General features: G+C 32.0%; 1 long non-coding RNA gene across 8 annotated transcripts in view; it reads left to right on the plus strand.

Annotated features, from left to right (window-relative positions):
* The window catches only part of LOC120885027 (uncharacterized), a 139,618-nt gene that overhangs the window by 95,352 nt on the left and 25,029 nt on the right, over positions 1-19,237 (plus strand). For 4 of the 8 annotated variants that reach the window (XR_013428906.1, XR_013428904.1, XR_013428910.1 and 1 more), the window contains 2 exons: positions 1,062-1,103; positions 9,342-10,276. This is a non-coding gene — a long non-coding RNA (uncharacterized LOC120885027). Of the gene's footprint in view, positions 1-1,061; positions 1,104-2,315; positions 2,336-9,341; positions 10,277-19,237 lie in introns of those variants that run through there. The other 4 variants (XR_013428907.1, XR_013428912.1, XR_013428909.1 and 1 more) reach the window with 2 other exon arrangements.

The raw sequence follows: 19,237 nt of genomic DNA on the forward strand, positions 1-19,237 counted from the left end.
TACAAAGGCAGGGTGGACTTGCTAATATCCAAAAGGATATTGATTCCTAAATTTTTGTGTGTATGCCTGAAAAGGAAAACTGATGGAAATATTCTCTTTTGGGATCTGATACAGTAACAAAGGTTGGATTTACCTATCCATCTGGACCAATTAAAAAAAAAAAAGGCAAAATGCATTGCCCATTGATTTCAAGACACTGGATTTCAGGCAAAAAGGCGAGAAAGAATTATCTCTACAAAGAGTACCATCCTGTTTCTACCTAATAAATCCTAGATTTAAATTCTAAAGTACCAAATCATTTATAAGTATCTTAACAGTGCCTCAGAACAAAACTCAAGAATATTCATAAATGTTCAAAAATATCTAACAAGGTAATATTTACAATGACTGGTATCCAATCAAAAATTACGAGGCATGAAAATAAACAGAAATATATAACCCTAAATACATGCTTACATTAGAACAGAAGAAAGATTTAAAATCAACAGCTTCAGCTTCCACATTAGGAAAAAAAATAGAAAAAGAAGATCAAACTAAGCAGAAAATAGGAACAGGAAATAATAGAGGTCAGAGAAGAAGTCAATGAAGAAGAAAAAAGTAAAAACAGTTGGGAAAAAAAATCAATGAAGCCCAAAGATTGCTTGTTGAGAACATCAATAAAATTGATAAACTTGTAGCCAGACTGATAGGAAAAAGGAAAGAAGTTATAAATTAACAATGTCTTGGAGAGGGAGACATCACTACAGATTTTACAGGTGTTGAAAGGGTAATAAGAACTGCTTTGAACAGTTTTATGCCCCAGATTTGAAATTGAAAAATTAATGCAACAAGTAAAACTTCTCTAAGAAGAAATAAATTGCTTTAGTAGCTTATATCATTAAAGAAATTAAATTTTTAATTAAAAACCCAAAGAACTTTCCAATTCCAGATGGTTTCATTTGTAAATTCTAAAAATGAAAATTTAAATTTAAATTTTAAAATTAAAATTAAATTAAAATTTAAGGAGTATAGGATATCAATATTTAAGGAAAATGATGCCAAATGTTTTTCATTTTTTCTAGGAAATTGAAAAGAAGGAGATGTCTTTCAACTACTTTTATGAGGTATGCATTACCCTGATATCACAAGTGTAAAGTATACTACAAGAAAAAAATATATTATTTATGAAAAGAGATGCAAATATTCTAAACAAAATTGTAGCAAATCAAACCCACTAATTATATGTGTGTAATACATATGACCAAATGTGGTTTATTCTAGGAGTAAAGTTCTACTGCACATTAAAAAAATCTGTTGATATGATTCACCATATTCACCAACTGGTTACTGGGTGGGACATAAGATAGTATTTTTGAAAAGCAGCTACTTTTAAATTGGATGGAGTTCAATTTATAAATTTGCTTTTTATAAATTCCAATGTTTTTGTTGTAGCATATCTTAAAAATTTTGCCTAAGATCAATATACTTTAGTTATTTTTCAAAACTTTATAGTTTTAACTTTTATATTTATAAATATAAATCTACACTCCATATTGAGTTCAAATTTTACAGTATTAGGAAAGAGTTGTGATTAATTTTTCTTGCAATTGTCTATTCAATTGCTCTATCACAACTTGTTGATGAGACTTTTATTGATCTGCTCCAGAGATTTTTCAATATATCTGTGACTCTCTTCCTGAATTCTGTTGTGTCTCACTCTTCTGTCTACCTGGAGCCCTACCTCAGTTACTAGAAGCTAATTCTATAAATCTGTAAAATAAGACTCTTTTATTCTTTTCAACATTTCTTTGGCTATCTTGTCTTTCATATGAATTTCAGAGTTTACTTTTTAATTTTGTCTTTCAAAAACAAGTTAATATTTTGATTTTGATTATTGTAGATAAATTTGAGTTAGCTGACATCATCACAATATTGAATCTTTCTAATTATGAAGTAGGTGTATCTTTACATTTATTTAGGTCTTATTTCATTTCCTCAGCAATATTTTTTTTTGTTTTCAATGTTCAAGTGTATCACATCGTTTTTTCTGATTAATGCTTAAGTATTTCATCTTTTTTGCTTTTATAAGTGGTATTGTTTTAAATTTCGGTTTCTTATTGTTTGTTGCCAGTGCATAGAAATACAAGTGATTTTTGTTTATTGATCTTAGATTATGCAACATGGTTAAATTATTTTTTTTCTGTTAATCTTTTCTTTAAAAAAATTTATCAAATTTTCTATTTAAATGTTGCTTGCAAAAAGTTAAACTTCTTCCTTTGAAATAATGATGTATTTAATTTTTTTTCTTGTCTTTTCACACTACCTACAACCTCCAGTACAACATCTAACATAAGAGGTGAGAGCAGATACCCTTGACTTGTTCCTAATTAGAGGAAAAGTATTCAGTCTTTTACCACTACATATGATGCTACCCACAGAGTTGTTTTTTTTTATAGTGCCTTTATCAGTTTGAGGAAATTCTCATCTATTGCTTTTCTTGAGAGTTTTTATTATAAAATGTTGGATTTTGTCAAATGCCTCTTCTGCGTCTATTGAGATAATGTGGTTTTTATCTTTTTTGTTTTATTTGTTTGTTCTAATCTGGTGAATTATAGTAACTATATTTTGAATAATTAACCAAACTCTCATTCCTACAATAAACTCTATTTAGTCATGTTTTCCAGTTCTTAAAAAGCTAACCAAGCACCATATAATCTAGCCACTCCACTTAGGTATTTAGCTGAGTGAAACAAATTATACAAATTATATTTCCAACAATAGACTTGAACCTAGGATATATTAAAAAGTGACAAGATTTAACAATAAGAAAACAAACACCACTAAAAAAAAAGAAAGAAAGAAAATACTTAAATAGATCACTTCATTGAAGAAAATAGAGACAGTAATATGAAATTATCCTTAATCATTAGGACAACTCAAATTAAAATCACAGTAAGATAATGCTACACACCATTCGAATAATGAAAAGGAAAGACCCGTACTCCAACTGCTGATGAGCATGTGAGGCCATGGAAAATTCCACACATCCCTGATGGGAATATAAAATGTATAGGAACTATGGAAAAAGTCTGGAAACTTTTTTAGAAAGTTAAACATACATTTATCACATTACCCAGAATTTCTGCTTTTAGTTGTTGACTCAGAATAAAAAATAACTTATGTCCCCCCACTCCTCCTTTAAACACACACACACACACAGACACACACACACACAGACACACACACACACACACAGAGACACACACATACACATCCCTAAACTGTTAGCTGTAATTCACAATAACTGGAAACAACTCAGATGTCTTTCAACTGGTAAATAGATAAAAGCAATGTGGTATATCTAGACAATGGAATAATAACTATTTAATAAAAAAGGAACAAATGTTGATTGACATAATACTATTGTTGAATCTCAAATTCATGTTGCTCAGTGAAAGGAGAACCCAAACTTTATATTTATAATTTCATATATATGCTATTCTGAAAAGAGCAAGTCTATTAGAAAAGCACAGAGCAGTGATTGTTAGTAGTTGGATATTATAGGAGATATTGATTACAGTAGAGAAGCTGGAAGAAATTTTGGAGGTGATAGAACTATGTTATATCATTGTGGAGGTGGATAAACCTTATGCATTTATCAAACTTATAGAACTGTCAAAACATTTTCCAAAGAGCTGTGCCATTTTACATTATCACCAGTAGTGTAGGAGGATTCCAATTTCTTCACATCCTCCTCAATATTTGTTATCTGATTTCTTGACTGTAGCCATCCTAATAGGTGTGATGTGATATTACAGGTGGTTTTGATGTTACATTTTCCTAATGACTAACATTGCTGAGAATCTTTTTCATGTGCCTTTTGTCCAATTGTACATCTGAGCTATGTGCTTTTGAGTGACTAATAAAGCTTTCTCCTTCCCTATCAATGTACTGTATCAACTCCTTTTCTGACATTAAAGATATAGTGAGAAAGAATAAAGTATTCATTCTGATGATCACACTCTTCTAGAGAGTTATTGGAAAACATTTCAAGATAAAAGGATTTATGGGGTGGGGCAGTGGGAGGGCTATACATAAAAACAAAAGTCACACCAAGCATGGAGAAAGGCATTAAGTGAGAGCACAGAGGATAGAGGAATCAATAGCCTCAGCATTCAAATTTTGTTATATTAAGATACAAATTGGAGTGGTTCAATAAATTAGGAAGGACTTATGTTATTACAAATACTTTATTTAAATGCTGACCATTCCTCTTTGGGATAGTATTTACTTACTTTATCAGTATATGTAGAACACTTGGGGACCTCAATTTTCATTGAAGTCTGAATAGAATTATTATGCAGACAGAAGTTCACAGAAGTGTGCCTAATTTTGGCTAAAAGCTTATTTGCACATCATGCATTTTCTAATAACATCTTCTTTGGAAAGTAGAGTTTTCCTCAAGGCAGTATTTGAAAACTGTATCTTCAGCTTTTATTAGAGAGGAAAAAATCAATAAGCCATTTGAATCTTTTAGTATTTTCAGTCTTCCCAAAGCAGCTGAAAAGATGAAAGAAAAATCAAACAACACTCGAAAGGGTTATATTCAAATTATTTTTTCTCTTCAATGTAACTATAATATCCAAGTCATGCAGGGAGAAGTTCTAGTAAGAAATGATTCTATGTGTGCAGGCAATTCACCTTCCATAAGAAACAAATAATTCTTCTGGAATATGAATTTCAACTTTTTCAAAGAAACTGTAACTAAAAAAGGCTTAAAGTTTACATTTTGTATTTGTATTTATGTCTCATGAATTAATATTCTTACATAAAAGAGAAAATGAATGTAGAAGATTGCTAAAGTCTATTGTAAATCAGTAGCTATATTCCCAGGACCATATCACCAATGCCTACTCACATTTAGATTAGGATGAATATGCCTTAAAGAGCTTCACAAGGGCTTATAGGTATTTTTCTGGTTGAAAATGTTAATGTTTCTTGGTGTGAATTTCAGGCAGGCATTAGAATCAGGGTCCCTCTTGATTCCTCCATATTTCAAATAAGTTTACCTTGTGTTGTTACATTAGTCTTTCATTATCACAGGTATCTCATGGAAATCAATCAACATCTAAAAACTTGAGGATGTTGATAAAATTATATATTGCATTAATAACATTACACTTATTCCAGTCTGATGTTAATTAAAAAGTTTACCTTTTTTCCCCCAGCAGACAATGATCTTAGAGTAATTTAGTTTCAAACCTCTGGTACTGTGATTATGCATTTTTATATATTTCTGTTGCTAGCTTCGTATTTGTATTTATGTCTAAGCATATCAGAAGATATTAATACTATTTGTGAGATCAAAATTTATTTAGATGTTCACACACATTGACTATTTTACCTTGTCTTCATTTGTTCCTATATAATCTGTTTATCTCTAGAACAATTTTTCTTTTACTGAAGAACACCTTTTGGAATTTTCTTTATTACATTTCACCAATAATCAACTCATTCAATCATTTTTATATGTATTTCATCTTCATTATTGAAGACAATTGCAAATGTACTTATTTTTTTCTCTTAACACATTTAATATTTTGCTATTGTCATCTGACTTCAATTGCTATTGTTAAACTGTCAGCTGTCTATCAGCTGATATATGTTTGTGGGTATATTTCCACCCTTGATTGCTTTTAATATTTTCTCTTTGCTGGTTTTCTGCTCTTTTACTATAATGCCTTTTTTTTCTCTGCAAATTTCTATGTCTTCCTTGAGGTACACTAAGATTCTTGAACTTATGAATTGATATTTTAAAATTGGCTCTGGATTTGGAAATTTTCCAATGATAATCATTTCAATAGTCTTCTCTTTTATTATGGAATGCCAATCATATGAATATGTGACCTCCACATGTACTTTCTATATTTATATCTGAACTTCTGTATTTTCCTTTTGTTCTTGTGTCTCTTTTTAATATTTTCTTTTTATCTATTTGGTATGTGGCAGTTTCTAATCTATTTGGATTTTTTAGATTAAAATTTTGTATTAGCTTTTTTTCAAATATACTATATCATTAAAAAACATATATTCTAGTTTCTGCCTAAACACTATTCAATACTGGCTTTCATTTTAACCCAATAGGCATATTAATTTCTTAGTTTGTATCTAATAATTCCAAGTTTGGTAGTTGCTTTTAGAATCTTTCTCCTTCCTTTTTTGTATTTGTTTTTCTATATTATCTTTTTATATACTTGTAATCTTTGAATTGTTCTGGTACTTGTGATTTAACTATATGCAGACTAATCTGAAGACTGATATGATGCTATTTTCTTGTCATAATGACTTTCTATAGTTCTTCCAAGATCCTTAAGAGTTCTAAATAGCCAGAATATATTTAACCCAAGTTCACTACTAAGTGAAAACCAGAAGAAGAGCTAAAGAAATATAAAACTTAACTTATTCTTGTCTAGGTATTGGTCCAAATTTGAGAAAGATTTATCAGGTCCTCATTCAAGACAGGACTTATTCTGTGATTAAAAAAATAGGTTTGATGATATTAAAATAACAGACCAACCTCTAGCTGCCTTTTGGAACTGGAAAAATTACTGCTTCAGACTTATATTTCCATATTCTCATCCTTTCCATTCCATATCTCTGGTAATTACCTCATATCTTATTAGAGCTCTCAAACATTTAAAATAATGTTTTATTTTCACTTTTGCCCTTAAATAATTTCATTCAGAATTTTTAGATTTTTTTCTATAAGAGAACTGGCATGAATGTCCTAGTTCATCTTATTTTTTTTTTTAGTATTGGAAGTCCAGGAATGGATGTTTATGTCCTAAAGTTTTAATTGTAATCACAACAATTATTTAATTAGAGCTTGATGTATATGCCAGATCCTGAGCTACAATGTACTTATGCAATTGATTTTATCTAAACCTCATAACAGTCTCCTGGGAAAGATTTTGTTATATTAATTTTATGATGAAAAAACTTATGTTTAGATAGTTAAGGTGATGTGGCCAAGGTTACATGGCTTATAAGAGGCAGAACCAGATTAAGGTTTAAATATACCTGCACAAAAATATATAAGCTTCTCTATTTATTCTGATCCTTACCCTTAAAGGGGAGGTCTATATTGATGCCATTTAAAAATTGTTTTATATATGTTTCTTTGATTCAATAACTACTTTAGAAGTGGTCAATTTTTATTTAATTTGAGGTAAAATCAAAATATATTAATATGTTATATTGACTGTATAATTTCATCTGATATTTTGTAACATAATAGAGGTTCTTATAGGTTTTAAGTGAATCTATCTTATGACACTTTAGCATATTTTAGTGGCACATAGGTTACTGGTATACAACAATTGGTGAAATCTGTGATTCATAACACCACTTATGTAACTTTAACATTAGGCAAACTGGATGAATAGATCATCTCACATTTCAGAGCATATCTGAATATCAAGAATTCAGTTAGTTGTTAATTAAAATTATAAGAATTACAAGTAAAACCCAAGATTTATTTTTGGCAGAGGAACACTTAATTTCCAGCTAGAGATAGGTAAAAAAAATAAATAGATAAAAATTGTTAAAGTGACTTGAAAAGAGTATGATAGTTTTGGGCTAGGATTGTGGCTCAGTGGCAGAGTGCTTGCCTTGCCCATATGAGGCATTGGGCTCAATCCTCAGCACCACATAAAAATAAATAAATAGAATAAAGTTATTGTGTACATCTATAACTAAAAAAAACCCCAAAATCAATAAAAATAGAGTGTGATAGTTTCTTAATGTAAATGTGTTCTTTTCCAGAAATCCCAACTCAACCATTCTCCATTGGCTCTACAATGGGGAGATTCTATTCTAGTCTTTTTTTAGTTATTTATGTTTTCAACACATGCCTCTATTATGGTCAAAGCTAAAGTATTAGACATCAATAACTTCTATTTCACCTCATCTCTCTTTCCTTGCTGTGGTGTGTCCTCTTGTTTTATAGTCACTTATTTTACAGTCATTATCTTTTTTCCTTTCTTTATTTGATTAAAAGATAAAGAGTTGGGCATTCATATTAATAAGAGCTAAACCATTAGTACTCAACCATTCTCTCAGTTCAAATAATTGTGGAGTCATACTAAAATCGACTTAAAAACATCCATATCCTTATTTCCTTCTACTTTTTCCTTTCCCTCTTTTCTTCCTTCCATCCTCTCTTTCTCATTTCTCCCTCCCTTGCTTGAAATTCTACTAGGAAGGATCCAGAGAGATGGGAAGGCCGTGTGGTGATGGCCAGGGTGCACACGTAGAAGCCATATGAGCAAGTGAATATTCAGTGTAATCAGAACTTTGCTACAGGCAGGGACTTGCATACATAAGTAACCATATCAAGAATACTAGGAATCATTATTTTATTCTCAAAGGGGAGAATTACAAATATGAAAATATGATATATTTAACCATTAAGAAAGATTAAGAGCATACACACACCAGTAGCAATAAGCATGCTTATCATCAGCTATTAGTTTCTATTTACCATTATTCACTAAAGAAATCAGGGCTCCTTGGAAAAATGGCTGATTCCAAGGCTTAGATGGGGAAAAACAAAAATAGACTGAAAAAAACCACTTTTATGCCAGAAAGTAAAGAAGTATTTAAAATAATTGAATCATATCAAGAGAACACAGATTTTAGTTTGAAGGTGTTCTCATTGGACACACCTGGGAAGATGTTAGTGTGAACATACACATTTTAAGTAATAAATAATAATTTCTAAAATAAAGCTTGAATCTACATATTTATAACCACAAACGTGATTAAACAGCTCTGCTTTACAATTAAAAGGTCAACTGTTAAGCATCCATAGTATTATCTCAATTTAACAGCTAAGAATACTGAAGCTAAGTGAGACTTGGGGAAGTTAAATAACTTCCCATTGTCACAGACCTTGTAAGTGGTACATATTCAGGCCATCAACACAAATCTGACTAAGTCTACAGTCCAAGTTCTTGACCAGGACATTTAGTTTCCTGTTTCTGATCTTAGGATTCTGAAACCAATTCTAGACCTTCTGACTTGATTACTGGCTTTCTATGAAGCTTTGGGTATCAGTTACAATAACATAACAGAATGATCAGGTCAGAAGCTCTCACTATGAACTAAATCCCTTTTACTTTACCCAAAGCCTTCCTTAGGCTTCCATTCTTTGTACCGCCTTCCCCATTCTGACAGAAAGGTTGTGAATGAACATTATACTTGCAAAATTTTCCTAGTTTCAATTTTGTTTGGGGGGTATTGGAATTGCTGTTGATGTGATTTTGTTTTAAAGAGCTCAGCTAAACAAAACTTTCTTTTAGGAGGACCTAGTTAACAGAAAGCAAGTCCACGTGCTCCCCTCCCTTGGCTCTGAAAGAGCCGAACCAGCCAGCAACTCCGAGGACAGAACATATTTTGCAACAGACCCTAAGCCAGCTGCCAACCAAATTCAACCTCTCCCTATGTCTCCCATGTTAGAACTTTCCTTTCTAATTACAGTAAAAGGTTTGCAGGCACAGAAAAATCCAAAATAAAATCAGACTTGTTCAAAACAGGTTCACTCTTGAAATAAGGCCAATTAGATGTAGTCTGGTTTATAATACCATTTGACTGACTGGCTAGCTAAGACTTGGCTCCCAGACAGCACAACAGCACTAAGATTTAAGTCTTTTAGTTTGACCACACAACCCTTACAACCAAGAGGTGACATACAGCCACATGTCCCTCTTCATGCCACAACTCAGCCATACCCTGCATTTTGGGTCCTGAGTTGCTGAAATTCTAAGCCAAATATGTGAGAGAATTAGTCATGGTCTTTGTTTTTCTTTGACTTCATATGTCTAAAGTAAATCTATAAATGTTTGTAATCGTAATTATGGGTTTTGCTGCTTAACACTAATGATGCAGTATTTTGTGCCTACTTCCATAACATTACAAGGTAGATTTATCCAAAAAACATCAGCGTTGGATTAAGAATATGTGAAATGTTGGGGCATTTAGGAATCTACTGACTTCTTCTTGAAAAGAAGCAAATGTTATTATTTACAATAAGGACCAAAATAACTATAATTCAAATGTCAACCAAATGTAATGCTTCTGCAGTGAGTGCGTCCTATTTAAATATAAGCATAAATTAGAGTGTAGAAATTTTATGGGGTAATTAGAAATCTTTGGCCTTCAATCTGGACCTGAATACTAGAACATAGCTACCTGAAATAAGTATAACTTGTAAATAAAATTAATATACTATTTTCAATCCTGGTGGTTGGGTTGGAGCGCTCTTGACTGAGATGACAATTCTTATTTGATTTTACCCTTGAATTTTGCTTCTAGAAATGTATCATGAAGGTATATTATTTTATATATAAGACTGATTTGTACTACATCATTATAAACAAAAAGTAAAAACAACTGAAAACTCTATTAATAAGGGATTACCAGTTAAATTAATTAAGGCAGATTCAAATGATATAAAACAATTCAAATTGAATTAGTTAATTTGTGTGCCCTGAAACAGAAAGATTTTCTAGGTATAAAATTGAATTTATTTGTCATTTGTGTGAAAAATACATAAAACACAAAATAACATTATATAGTTATATGTTGGCAGAATGCCATAAAAAAAAAAACCTGGTACATATGATACCCCTGGGAAGGGGAAATGGGAAATGGACATCACTATTTAGAATTTTTGGAATTATATGTCATTTGCCTGTTTTACCTATTTATAAATATAGTTTTTTAAATTACTGATCTTGAGATGAAACAGTAAGTCAGTTGTGGCCTACATGTCATAGAAGCCATCATTCATGCTATTAATTACCTCAGTTGTTTTGTACTGAGAATATTTTATCATTGCTTTAAATTTATTTTAAAAATTCTACATTATAATCCACTCACCTCAATGCACATATAGAGGCTGGTGATGAAAGTGATATTGAAGACTAACAGGGAAGCTTGAACACTAATTTAAATATTGCTAGTGAAGAATCATATAATTCTTTTTAAATATTTGCTATCATGAGAAAAATATATGTCAGTGTAATTTTTATGTGTTTATTTCTTCTAAATTTAGCTTGAATAATTTTGTACATCTCTTGGAAGCCTACAGAAATAGGCAATGCTTCCTATGGGTCACTCCACATCTACTTTGAGACATTTTGGCCAAGTGGATGCAAATCCCTGGACTCTTACACACTCTCTGATTTTCTGTACATTCTCTAGTTCTCTCTTTAAGTAGACATTGTTTTGTCCAATTAATTGCTGTGAATCCATTCCCCTTCTTGCATTTTCCTAGCAGTTCCTGGACTCATCCTATTCTTTGACTTATACCCATTGTTTCCTTGCCATCTCAGAAGTAGAGAATAGGCCTTAATATCATCATTATGTTAAGTCTTCAGAAAGCTAGAGTACACTAACACAATGAATAAAATGAAAGGTGTCATTGAGAGCTATGTTACAGAAACAGACCAAGATGGTGCTGACCAGGAGAAAAAATGAACGTGTAGAGAAAAGAAATTGTGAAGTACACACACACTCACAGGACACACTAAAAAGGACTTTCACTGAATTGTGTCTGTTTAGCTGATAACTGTTTATCTTCAAAGATGATACTTTATTTGTATCATCTTCTGTTTTAACTCCTCTAGAAGTCCCCAAACTCACTCTCGTTTCCTAATAGAAAACCCCAGGAGAATGTGAATTCAAATCAGCTTCCTTTTATTCAATCTTTTCCTAAATTTCTACATTAAATTGAACTATATCAAATACGTACAAGAATTGCTGCTCTGTAAATGGCTCAGATTTCCTATAAAGATATCCTCTTTTTCAATGATACTGTAGTGCCCAAGATAAAAAATCTTTATTAAGTAAATGATTTAATGTAAATGTGTAAATAATAATTCTTCTAAATATTATGTAATATTTGTCTTCACTGAGATTCAGTATTTGTATCCTATTTCCAATGCCAAAAAATTGTAGGAAAAATTTAGGAACTATTTTTTTAAGCCTAGAGTTTCCTAATATCTCAATATTTGATACCTTCTTTAAAAAAGCATAAACATTTGTCTGATGGTCTTCATATTTTAATTTTTGACCTCATCTTTTTATTTATTTTTTCATAAAAGTGGAATTGATTGAGATATATTCATACACATAGATGACAAAGTTTGGTTAAATTTGCTCTGCTCTTCCTTCCCTCTCATCTCCCCTTTTTCATGAATTGACTTCATTATTTTATGGAGAAACTTGAAGTGGTCCTGTGAAGGTAACAAGTAATATTAGCATTTTTCACAATGGGATGGTTAAAGTCAGTGTAAATAAGGACTAGAACCTGCCGCTGATTCCTAGACCCAGTTGTCCACTGTCACATCTATATCCACCTGTTTGTTTCCCAGAAATTCTGACTCCACAGTGTTTACTCTGAACCAGCTCCTCTTCCTGTCCCCTCCTTCACTAGAACTGCATTCATCTTGTTATTTAGGCCAGAAACTCTTGTCTCACTTCTTATTCTTTCCTTTCTTCCATGCTAAATCCAATAAATTATCTGTCTTATTAGAAAACCTGTAACATATACATCTGTAACACAGACACACACACACCTGTGTGTTTTCTGTATGAGATACTTCTGATCAAACCATCAGTTCTCTGCCTAATTAACCATTAATTGCTCCCTTAGATTCTGGTCTTTTTCCCCTCTAAATAACTCTCTACACTGGAAACAATGATCTCTCTGTGTCTATCTCTGTTTCTATCTTTAAATTCATGCTTGTACAAAAACAAAACAGTGGCTTTTCTACATTGGAAATCTAACCGTTTAATTCCACCACTTAAAATCTCCAATACCACACATTAACTTCAAGAGCTAAGCAAAATTCTTGTGGGTCTAACTAAGGACGTCTGCATACAGACGCCTACTTATATCTCCAGCCTCATGTTTACCCCCTCTGAGTTCCAAACACATGTATTTAATGATTTCAAATTTCTCTAAACACTTCAAACACCCTCTCTGCCTCCTGCCCCTGCATGTAGAATTATCCTGCTGAACTGTCTACTACCTAATGTTGAGGTCTAAGCTCAGATTTTACATCTCCCAGAAGGCTCTGTCAGATCTTCTCTAGCCCCTCATCTCTGCCAAGACTGGGTCAATGGGTCAATGTCCCATCTGTAGGCTTATATAACCACTTACTTGCACCTGTGTCATATGAAGTATATCTGTATTATAACTTTCCTTTTCATATTATTAGTCCCTCAGTGAATAATCAAAAACTTGAACATTGACACTATCCCAGAACCCACTGAATTCTTAGCACATAGCAGCTACTTGATAAGTACTTATTGAATGATAGAGTGAGTGAATGAATGAACCTCCAATGACTCACAATGTCAAGTTGAAATCAATATCCCAACATAAGCCCGCATCGCACTCAAGGACCTGAATGCCCTTGGAAATAGGAAACCCATAAGAACAACAAACTTCTCATTGATTGCTATTATGATAGACACCTGAAAGAGGAAAATTCGTGTTCACTACTGCAAAAGAGTTTGCAGAGAGCAAAATCCAGAGACCCTTAAGCCTCATGTTGGGATCTTTCCCAATATTTCTGGAAGTGCAAGGCCACAGGTCCACGTGCAGTGAAGAGAAGGCAGTTAGTGGGTCTCCCTGTCAGAAGGACTGTTTTCAACAAAGTCAAGAAAGGATAAATGGGCATTTCTCTCCCTCCCCCCCTTTCGTTCCTTCATTCATTCCTTCCCTCCTTCTGTCCGTCCATCCATCACCATTCAAACAAGCACGTAAACATTGACACACACTTACAAATTACTACCTGCAACCTCTAGGTACAGAAGACTAAGACAACCACAAAACAGGCAGTCTTTCCTAGATATCTAAGGTATGCTTTCAGTTGTATGAAATATGAATCACCCGGTGTCTGTCCATTGAGTACTCAGGTAAGTTTAATTTTTGCAGTGTTATTTTTGGGCCTCAAGTTAAAATGATGAACTTAGCCAAAGACAAAAAGGATTTATAATGCAGATCCTCAACTCCTTCTCTTGATGTAAAATTAGAAAGATGCTCCTAGGCTCAGAAAGCTTTTGAGCATCTATCCATTTCATTTGGCAACAAGAAAAAGAAAAAGATGGAAAAGGAAGAATGGCAACGATGGTATAAATTATTTGGTCTTCAGGGCTGATTCACCCCTAAAGAGAAAAGGAATTAGCCTCAGGCAAGGCTGACTGGGTAAACATCAAGTTTATTGACACTGCTCATTGGAGGAAGGACTGGGAAGGACAGGGGCAGTGCGTCTGGCTCCTCGTTTTCCTGGGGCAGCTACATCCCCTAAATGTGGCACTGATAATAAGATGATATACTGTCAGACAATGATGTGTGTGGCTTTCCTCTCCTCCCCCCCAGCTATTAAAGCTGTATTCAGTGGGAGACACATAGTAATTTGTTGAAAATCACGATTTGCTAAGAAACTCTCACAAAACCCCAAGCGCCCATTATATTAACAGAAGTGACAAGAAAATAAATGTTTTTGACAAGGGAGTGTTCCTATCTGGGCAAGATGGTTGCAAAGTCGATGATTATTCGGGGAATCAAACTTATTTAAACACACTGTCTCTGATACTTAATAAATGTTATAGTGTGGCTTTTTGTGGCTAATAAAACTTGGTTTACATTCCACCTCGTGCCTACTCTGCTTCGCCTCCCTGGGCTCACTTAAAGTGCATTAAGAAGCAGCAAGCAAGATCAGGACGATTGGCTGCAAAACTTAAATAATTCATTTATGCACCACTGCTTTCAGACTGTGTTTTTACAAATGCTGTAATGAGACAAGCTGCGAAATGTTTTACATGGGGGAAAAAGCAACAAAGTCACTGTAAGAAAACCCCCTTTCCATGCCTTATTTCCTCAAGGTTCAGGACAAGAACAACAAGGACAGCACTTCAGGACGTCAATATCTTCTGTAGAAACATCTGTGCTATTTATTCCTGCACCTAAGCCATCAACTAGCTACCATTTATGTGTTTCCGTTAACTAAAATTAAAGCCACTTTATTTCCCGAGTTAATTTAGAAATTTGATACAAATATAATCCAATTCCCTAAAGCATATGTCGGGGAAAAAAGAGTTCATAAAATTATTTTAAAGTTTATCTGAATAAATAACTGGGCAAAAATACCCAATAAATACTGTAAAATTTTACAATGGCATACCCTGGAAACTGTGAGATTAAAAAGCATATTATAAATCAAGAATATTTAAGAGGGCTTTACTCACAATAGTGAAGAAATCAGTATGTCGAGAAACAGGTGAAGAACATTTATATATTCAAATATGCAATAAATGCAGCACTCGCAATCCAGTGAGAAAAGAAGGTTTTATTAAAAAAAAAAAAAGTTCAGCCTAATACATGGTTACTTATTTGAAAAACAAATTGCATTCACCAATTTAGCAAATAAAATTCCAAACAGGTAATGACATATATGTTACAAGTAAAATCGTGAAAGATCAACAAAAGATAAAAGTGAACATTTATGTGATTCTTTGAGGGGAGAGGATCATTCTAAGCATAACAACCAAGAGATAAACCACAAATAAAGGGATTACTAGATTTTAGTACCAGGAAATATAAAAATGGACATCTATCTGTACATAAAAACAATAAAATTGAAAAGGTAGATTAATAATTCAGAAAAGATAATCCTAAATTATAGGGCAAAGGGTTAATATTCTGTGAAAGCTTTCAGAATCAAAATGGGAGTCACTTTGTCAAGTTCTAACCAAAATCATAAATAAATAAAGCCCAAAGTTTGCAAAAGTAGGTATATGCCTGATAAGAAGAACCATTCATACAAGACTCTATCAGAATCACAAACTCGACACAAAAAAGTAACTTCTGCAAGACATCTTCCCAACAGCTGCTTGTGAAATTTTGGACTATCAATATCTTTGTTGCTGATCTTTGTAGCCACAGATTGTTGTTTCAAAATATCCTGAGTAATTCACTTCATTTCACCTTTAAAGTTTTCCCCTTGCCTCAGCTTCTTGAATATCCTCACAATTTATGATGGCACATATATTTCTACTGCAATGTTCTGCTGTTCCCAAGAAAATATCATTATTTTTTGGAGATTTGCTCTCTGATGCCACTGACAATACCTATTACATAGATTTCTTATATCCCTAAAACAAATCCATTTTTTAAAAAAATAGGTAAAAGGATATGATGAGATGAGACAAAAACTGTGAGATACATAAAATAGCAAAACATGCTTTGTTTTTGTTCATTTGTGTGGTTTTGCTTACCATGATAACAAGGATTTTTTTTAAAAAAGTAGTAGTTGATAACACTGTTGAAAATATGGGGAAAAGCCAGCCTTGAAAGTGTTAGTTCGTTCTGGTTTTTTTTTTTCCTTAAGGGAATATTCTCACATGGTGATGTGCTTCAGAATATTTTAAAAAGTATCTTTCAAACCAGAAATTGCTCTTCTAGGAATTTGTGTAAGGAAGCAATCAGAGAAATTTACAAGGATGTATGTAATAAAAAAGTTTATCACAAAGTTATTCAGAAGACTGAAACCTTAAGGAAAATAAACTTTTCTCAAAGCAGTTTATTTACATAATATGAAACTGTGTAGCTAGTAATAATTTCTAGAAGAAATACTTGTTAACACAAGGAAATGTGCATATGTGTGACTGAGTCACATCTAATTCATACAGACATAAAAAGGATGAAAGTAAAATGAAGTGAAAGTCATGCTAGGGAATAACTAACCAAAACAAATCTGATACAGTCATGTTAAGGTTGGACAAATTAGTTTATTATGGGAAAGTATCACTAGAGGTTTAACAACAACAACAACAACAAAGTCACTACCTCTTGATAACATCCAAGTTACCCAGGAAGCTAAAACAATAAAACAGTTCTCAATTAGTATGTCCTTACCAACAGAACTTCAAAACAGACAAAAGAAAGATCAATAAAAGAAGGAGAATTTAAAACTCAATTACCTAGTAAGAAGTTGATAGCACATTTCTGACAGAATGAGGTTTATCAAGGAGAGAAAAAATATATGAAATATACAGAATATTTCAAAAATATCATTATCAAGCTTAATCTAATAATAGACATAAGTAGAGAATTATATGAGTTCCAAGCACACTGGGACATTTAAGAAAATGAACCACTTTATTGACTTTAAAGCAAGTCTGATTACTTTTAAAGGACAAGATCTAACAGAAAGCATATCCTCTACAGATAGTGTACTTCAGTTATTATTAATTTTTTAAAAATCACTTTGAGATAACTATCCATTTGTAACCTAAGAAAAATACCTTTATATAGTTCACAAGTAAAAGGAAAATTACCGTGGGAATTCATAGTACTTGTAACAGAATGAGAAAATGCAATATATCAAAGCCAATAGAATGCAGTTAAACAACATATAAAGAGGTTTACAGGGAAAGGTATGACCTTAAATGCTTGATTGAATTAAGAAGGAAGAGAACTTGTGGAAAATGGGAGTTAATCATCCAACTTTAAAAGTTAGAAACCCCAATGAATAGACTGAAAGGAGGTAAAGAAGTGACAAAAATACAATGAATTAAGCTAAAAAAGTAGAAATGAAAAAACTAAAAAAAAAGTTATGACAAGAGTGAAAGAAATTAATAGTTTTCTTAAATATGATCAACCTCAGGACAAACTTAACAAAGATGTAATAGAAATCTCACAAGAGAAAGAATGTTAGAAAAAAACGTCATGTCAGTAAGTTTTTAAATTTAGTGAATGTGAAAAAAGTTGAGGAAAAATACCAACTGTCAAGAAAAAAGTCAACTTAAATGCTGTAATTATTAAAAGATTTTATTCAATAGCTAAAAGTAATCCAATGAGGAAAACAATGGATCTATCTTTTTTTTGAACAATGGGGAATATTTGCATAAATTATTTCAGAAAACAGAAAATGAGGAAATGTTCTCAATTGTTTTTACAATTACAGACTAACTTCACTCATGAGGATAGATGTAAAAATTCTAAAAAACATCAGCAATTGTAATTTAGGAACGTGTAAGAGTAACCAAATTGGCTTAGCTCAGTTATGATGAAAGGTAGATTTAAAATAAAATATGTCAACAGTCTAACTTAGTATATTACAGATTAAAGGAGAAAAGCTATATAATCAACTTAATATGAAGAAAGAATAGAGTTTGATAAAATTGAACATTTTTTTTCAAAAAATTGTCTTGATGAACTAAAAACAGAAGGATTTTTCTTTATCTTTATGAAGGGCAATATATGGAAAAGAAAATTCACAGCAAACTTTTTATGCTGAAAAATGTAAAACAATGTTTTAAGAAAATAAGAAACATAACAAAGATGTTTGCTAATACCACCCTTGTTTAGCTTAAGTTATAATTTTCACCAGTAAAATGAGACAAGAAAAAGAAAAATTACAATAACAAAGAAAGAAATAAAACTATTATCATTTGTAGATAACAAGGCAACATATTAAATCCCCAAAGAATTTATAGTAAAACTACTAAAGTTAATAGAATATATCAAGATTGCCAAGTCTAAAATAAATATATAAGATTCATTTGTATTTTTGTATGTTAACCATATACTTTAACAAAAAAAAATGTATGACATATACGACTATAACAGACAAAAATCTAGGAATAAATTATTTAAAGATGTGCTAGACTTTTGTGAAAAATTCATGAAATTTTATTGAAAGACAAGAAAACTTGAATAAAGATGGAGAAATACCACATTCATTGACAGAGTCAATTTCATAAATGTATCAGTTCTTCCCAAATTCACAGAGAGTTGGTATAATATTTATCAAAATTGGAGTGGCTGTGTGTACATCTGTTTGTGTATGATTTGATAAGATAATGCTAGAGCAAAGTGTTCAGAACAGCCAAGTAATAATCACTGAGTAAAATAAGTCAGGGTGTTGCAGTGAGGAAGAACTTAAATTACCAAGTGTCAAGACTTATGTAAAAGAGTATAGTGACAGTGACAGTTTAATTTCTTTTTTTAATTTTTTTTAAATTCTAATTTGTTATGTATGACAGCAGAATGTATTACAATTCATATTACACATATAGAGTCCAATTTTTTTTATATCTCTGGCTGTATACAGAGTATCTTCACACCATTTGTGTCTTCCTATATATACTGTGGATAATGATGTCCATCTTATTCCACCAT

The sequence above is a fragment of the Ictidomys tridecemlineatus genome, chromosome 12, assembly GCF_052094955.1.
Source record: "Ictidomys tridecemlineatus isolate mIctTri1 chromosome 12, mIctTri1.hap1, whole genome shotgun sequence".
Lineage (NCBI taxonomy): Eukaryota > Metazoa > Chordata > Mammalia > Rodentia > Sciuridae > Ictidomys > Ictidomys tridecemlineatus.